This window comes from Pteropus alecto, unplaced genomic scaffold (genome assembly GCF_000325575.1).
Source record: "Pteropus alecto unplaced genomic scaffold, ASM32557v1 scaffold48, whole genome shotgun sequence".
Lineage (NCBI taxonomy): Eukaryota > Metazoa > Chordata > Mammalia > Chiroptera > Pteropodidae > Pteropus > Pteropus alecto.
The window spans coordinates 4,384,858-4,390,980 of NW_006442110.1; the positions used below are offsets into that span (position 1 = coordinate 4,384,858).

At 34.3% G+C, this 6,123-nt stretch overlaps 1 protein-coding gene across 1 annotated transcript in view; it reads right to left on the bottom strand.

The window, feature by feature from the left end:
• Positions 1-6,117, bottom strand: part of CNTNAP2 (contactin associated protein like 2) — a 1,631,342-nt gene extending 1,625,225 nt beyond the window's left edge. Inside the window, exon 1 of the mRNA XM_025039033.1 lies at positions 6,061-6,117. The gene's annotated coding sequence lies outside the window, so the exon portion shown is untranslated. The remainder of the gene's footprint in view (positions 1-6,060) is intronic.
• Between the last annotated feature and the right edge of the window lie 6 nt (positions 6,118-6,123).

Below are 6,123 nucleotides of genomic sequence, written 5' to 3' on the forward strand. Positions count from 1 at the left end.
ATTTGATTTAACGTCACACAACCTGATTTGCACTTAGCCGCGCCACGTCTCGCAGATGCTGTGAACGTGACAGGGTGACGGTCGCATCCCTACCGCCCTTTTCCTACGACTCAAATCCCCAGAGCGCCAAGACGCCCTCCCCACACGCACAAAGCAGGGGTGACGATGAGTTAGAAAAGGGAAGACCCTTACATACGTTGGAGGATTTTTATTTTTCTTGGTAAACGTCCTCTCAGGAATTAATTTTACCTGCTCTCTAAACATGAAAACATTAAAGAATAGATCGCTATTGCATGTTTGTGAGGGTATTTCAAACAAACAAACTGTAAGGAAAATGTAGAATCTGGCCCTCGGGGACTCTTCTGTATTTCTTTACCAGTTTACAGTATATCTATCAATAATAGATCTGCAGCAAGCACGCTCAGTCAACTAGTACATCTTTATTTCCAGATTTCCTACTATCAGGGGAGGTTTTAAAATCTGGAGTGCTATAAAAAAAAAAAAAAATCAGTTGCTTCAAGCTGTTATTATGAAGAGTCTACCCCCCAAATGAACTAAATAAGAGTTTAACAAGCTCTTTTTCAAAATTTACAGTTGAGAAAATTAACAATGTTGTTTTCAAAGTGCAAATGACTCATTTTTTTTTTTTTTTCAAAGTGCAAATGACTCAAAACATCTAACTCTTTATGGCTGTGTGGAAGGAACAAGACCATGAAGTAACTACCAGCTCAGGGCACGTCGAATCACCTGATACATAAACGAATAATATGAAATTTAATGTGCAGCCACTAAAGTCTGTAACCAAGACAGTAACGTTATTGACCACAGACAAAGAAGTGATGTTCTAAGTGTCCCTCTAAAATGAATATCACTCATAGGACTATGCAGAAATATGAATGAATGAATGAATGAATGAATGAATAGGGTAGGATAGGCTAGGATAGGATAGACTAGAATAGGAAAGTTTATAGGTTATAATTAGAGTAAGTTTAATTCTCCAACTCAACATCAGGGGTGGGGGGAAACAAGTTTTACTTCATCGCTGGTTTTTAAAATATGCAAAAATTTTCTTGTGTGCACTTAGTTCAATACTAAACAAGTTTATATTGGCAACTTTAATATCTCTGGGTTTGATAGGGTAAAATAACTACCATCTCTTCACTGCCTGAGTTCTAGATTACAAAAGAAGTCACCAGTGAGTAAATATCACCTCTACATGATAATTATTGATACAGAGGAATATGGCTTAAATGTATGGCAAAAACTAGATGCATTAACCTTAATTCTGAAATTAAACAAATTCCCTAGCTATAGCAAGAACTGACCAGAGGCTCTTCATACCATCATAGAAATTCTTGGAGAGAAAGAGCCTATCTTATGTTTTTTGGCAGGATCTATACCTCTTGCATACAGCCTGGGAGGAAGGAAGGAAGGAAGGAGGAGCTCAGTATGCTAGCTCCTTATCCCAAAGTCACCTAACAAATAAGGCACTTTCTAACATGGCAGAGATGAGTGAACTGTGGAGATACAGGCTGAGAGTGTTGTAAATGGAGTTTCCTCTTCCTAAAAGGAAAAACTAGGATGGAGAAAGAGGTAGCACCTCCACATCCCAATCACATCTTTCTTTGGTTGAAACTACAACATACAGGTTGTATAGATCCCAGGAGAATGGAAAATTCAATGTTTTCACTGATCACCATTGAGGAATATTCTTAAGTTTCTCATTTGAGAAGTTAAAGGCTATATCAAGATCATTTCATCACTATTCTTGCATGTTAAAATGGAAAAACTAAACACACAATATCTTCCAAAGGCCAAATATTAGATAATTACAGAAATATACCTTATGTTTCTAATAGCTACTTAGAGTATTTTTCCAGAGACACTGATAATGTTCAATATCAGATACTCAGATATAAGTATAGCATTCACTTTACTTCCATAACATTATAGCTTTAATGTTTAAGTTATTATGAACTCTGTTGTTGAACTTTGTAAGTAGCACTAGATGATAAAATCAAGCACTTCCAAAATCAATTAGATATGGGAAAATTCTGAAATTACGTTTTATTGCTTCATCCCATTAACATCAACCACTACAAAGACAACACGAAGAAGTTGGTTCGCCACATGTTCAATACTTTTAAGAAAATTACAAACTAGATTCGAATTAGGAATTTCTGAGCCTAGAATCTCTCCTTACTTGTCTACAGCATTTACAACAAATAAATATCTATTTTAAAAAGAGAAGTGAGACGAGGGGGAAATACATCAAATTCCTTTTATACTTTAATCATAAAAAGGATACATCAGACCAGAAGACTTATTAGTTCACTCTTAAAGACTTATTAAATATTTTTCTTTGGAGTAATTTACTAATTAAAACGAGTGATTTAAAATCTCAGAGAAGTTTCAGAACTTCAAACACTCTGCCAATTAAAATAGAAAAAAATAAGTTAGACATGTGATTTTAAAAATATGATGTATGAAACAACTTGGATATTGTCATCCAAAAATGATACGTTGTTCATTTATAATATAAGGGTTAATAAAAATCTGTATTAAATTTGTGAATTATTTTATCCAATTTTGCCATCTATCAATTTTAAAAGTTAAATCTGGACAAAGGTTCCTATTTCCTACATATCAGTACTGATAATGAAATCAGGATTATATAGCTCTCTCTAATGAGTAAATAATCATTTTCTTCTTATTAGTTTAGGTAAATAACATATTGCTTCTTATCAACCAATAAACTTTGTTGACCTAATGTACTTTTTTATTTAAATTCATGTTATTAAGACAAATTCATTATTATATTCAAGCTTAATGCAAACCAATAGTATTTGCTTTTACATTTATTATATATTTTATACTTAATTCAAATATTAAAAGACACCATTTTTAGGGTGGTATATGAATCAGGAGAGAGGAAATAGACTAATATACTATTGCTTTGATATTGTTGAATTAGTCACTTGAAATGAGTGCTCATGAAAAGATCTACAAACTTGTAAGCAAATTACACTTTTTGAAAGGCATGTTAAATATGTATATATATATTTACATATAATAGAGAATGTCCTACATTAAATAATATTGTGGATTGATACACTACATGAATATAAAGGCTTTTACCAAATATATGTTTGGATTTATATATATATATATATATATATGTTTACATATGTAAAAACGTTTATTAGGAAGTATTTGATCATTTGAAAACACATTTCTCAAGTATAACAGTAAAATTATAGTTTAATGGCTATACAAAATAAAGTAACCTTTGTCAGAAAGCACTATTTAAGCCAAAATTTCATATACTTTGAGAATAAATTCATCAAATGCTGGCTCGAACACCTCATCATTTAGAACTCTACTATCAGGGTCTTTCAAATATATTCAAACAAATGCAATTCCCTAAGAAAAGATATTCTACTTAAACTTTACATGTGTCCTGTACATATATATTTACGAGAAGGGAGGTTATCTGATTCCATTATCTCTGCAGCAGCACATTTTCACTATCTGTCAGGAAATTAGATCTAATTTCTACTTGATCCTTTAAAGTTATTTTCGACTAGTCGAAAAAATATCTTACCAGAAATACCATTTTATATACATTTCAATAAGAGAAGAATAAGCCAAATATATATTAGAAATGGTATTGAAATGAAAAAATATTAACTTCTAAAAATCCCATATTGAAAGTTATTTGGGGAACAAAAGTTTTAGCATAGCCATCATATTTTAAAATGTGTACCAAATAAAAATGTTACTTTTGGATTTTCATGTTACTTTTTGTCTCGTGATGACCTCTCCTGGTTGAGTTGCTCATTATCTCAGATTTGTGTAGTTATCATTTTTCCTCCTTCGCATGTTTTTAGTATTCAGAATATAACTATCATTCTTCCTCAGAGATGTATATAATATAAAATTTTTCATTAAGTGGAAAAATATAAATTTAAAACACTGAATGAATGAAGCTCTTTCTAATCAGTAAAGTCTACATCATTGTTATTATTTATTTCCAGGATGTGGGGCAACTTTGGGTTTTGTTAACACCATTTAAATTCAAATGAAATAAAAAGTCACCTTAATTAAGCAATTACGCATTTTTAAACAATAAAGAATAAGAGCTAAATAAATAAATCTTAATGATCAAACATAACTATTAACTTGACGATCTTAAAAGTAATACTCTGCTCTTCCCTATCTCCAATTTCTAAGTTGGAAAAACTAAGAATATATTTCTGAAATAACAGATTTTCCATTCTTAAAATATATTAACCCAATAGCTTCATGTGTGCCATTCTAGACACATGACAAATGTTTCAGATCGGTCCGTTATAATTAAAGTATACAGAAAGATAAAATACAGAACCCAGGAAAAACCCTGGAGATGAGCTCATCCAATCAGTGAATATAATAAACTCAAATTATAATGAGTTTATTTTTTGAGAAAGTGGCAGTTAATTCTACATCACCAGACCTTGAAATAGAAACTGAAATCTCATCAAAATAGTTTCATCAGAATATAATTACATATTTATGGAAATATTAATACTGAGCATTATATCTTCATAATTTCTATTCGAATATTTAAAATTGACATAAAATTAATAATATATCACTTTTTGAGGTTTAATCTGTTTTGTGGAAAAAAAACTATAAAATGTTTTTAATGTTCATTGCAAAGTTAGATTGCCTTTAGTGGCTTCCTTAACTTTAAGTGCAAGAAAAGAGAAGAAATTACTGTATTTGGGAAAATATCTCAAAATTAATACTGGTTCATCATATGATATTATGCAGTAGATTCGTTAGCACAACTTATAAAGTCCTTTTTCAATGTTTATTCTTATTAATGTTTACAGACTGGGTTAAGAACATTAACATATAGACAAGATGCTTCAATGCATCCCAGGGTCTCATAAACAGAGATAGGACTCTTCACATAGGCTACATTCTGGAAAACACTAAACTTTTTTTCCTAAATGGAAAACACTTATTAAACTCTAAAATCTCCATGGTTATTCTTTAACAACTTAGTCACTCTCAGAAACAAGTATGTGTAACACTATCCTAAGAGTCCGATAGGCAATTTCTGTAGTGTTTAACTCTTTCTGAACCAAAGAGCCATCATGCATTTCTCCCCTGGAGGCACAGTATGCACTTCTAAAGCAATGCAGAAGACGGGCTGGAATCTTCCATGTCTTTCTACTCTTTATAACCTCATGAAAACATCAGCAATCTTCCAAAAAAAAAAAAAAAAGGCTGGCTAAAACACACAGAGATAAACATATATGAACAGCATCGTTTTCCTCTAGCATTCTTAAGAAATCTGTTCATTACTCCATCACTGGGTTACACTGGCTGCCCCAAGTCCTAGAACGCATTACATCCAACTGCCAGAGTCAAAGCCATTTCGGTTACAAGACTGGGTCCGCTGTCTCCATTTTAATAAGCAAGTACTGAAGGGTCATGCCTTGCTGGGGGTGGGGGTTAAAGACGAGTCCATAGATGCCCAAAGTTGTCAACATATGTTCCTCTTTCTTCCCCAAATCCGTGATCGTTTAAGTTGAAACCACAAATTAAAACAAGAAACTTATTTTTGTCATAGCCTTCACTTTTCATTCACAGACCTAAGCAAAATGCCATGAACTCCCTCTACAAACCACACACACACACACACACACACACACACACACACACTCACACACACACACACACACGAAGTCGAAGAAAAACTCCTAAGAAGCTGTCCTCTACACGAAGCACTATAACCAAGCAGTTGCCAACCCATCTCCACGACCAGGAATAACTTTCCAGAAACATCACCAGCGTCGAACCCTCTCCCCCGCCCCAGCCCGGGCCCCCCAAGAGCGCGGGGTTTGGAGTTTGTCTGCTGCAGTGGCAGCAAGTGCGTGACAGCGGAGACACACACACATCGGGGGCGGGGTGGGGGCGAGCACTGCGAATGCACCTCCGACTGGGGACCCCGGGGTGGGACATCAATGCGGCAGGGACGCGGGGCGAGCGCGCGGCAGGGCTACTTACGGGACGCCGAGGGGGCCGTCCAGGCTCTGCAGAGGACGCTGCTGGCCAGCCAGAGCCACAGCG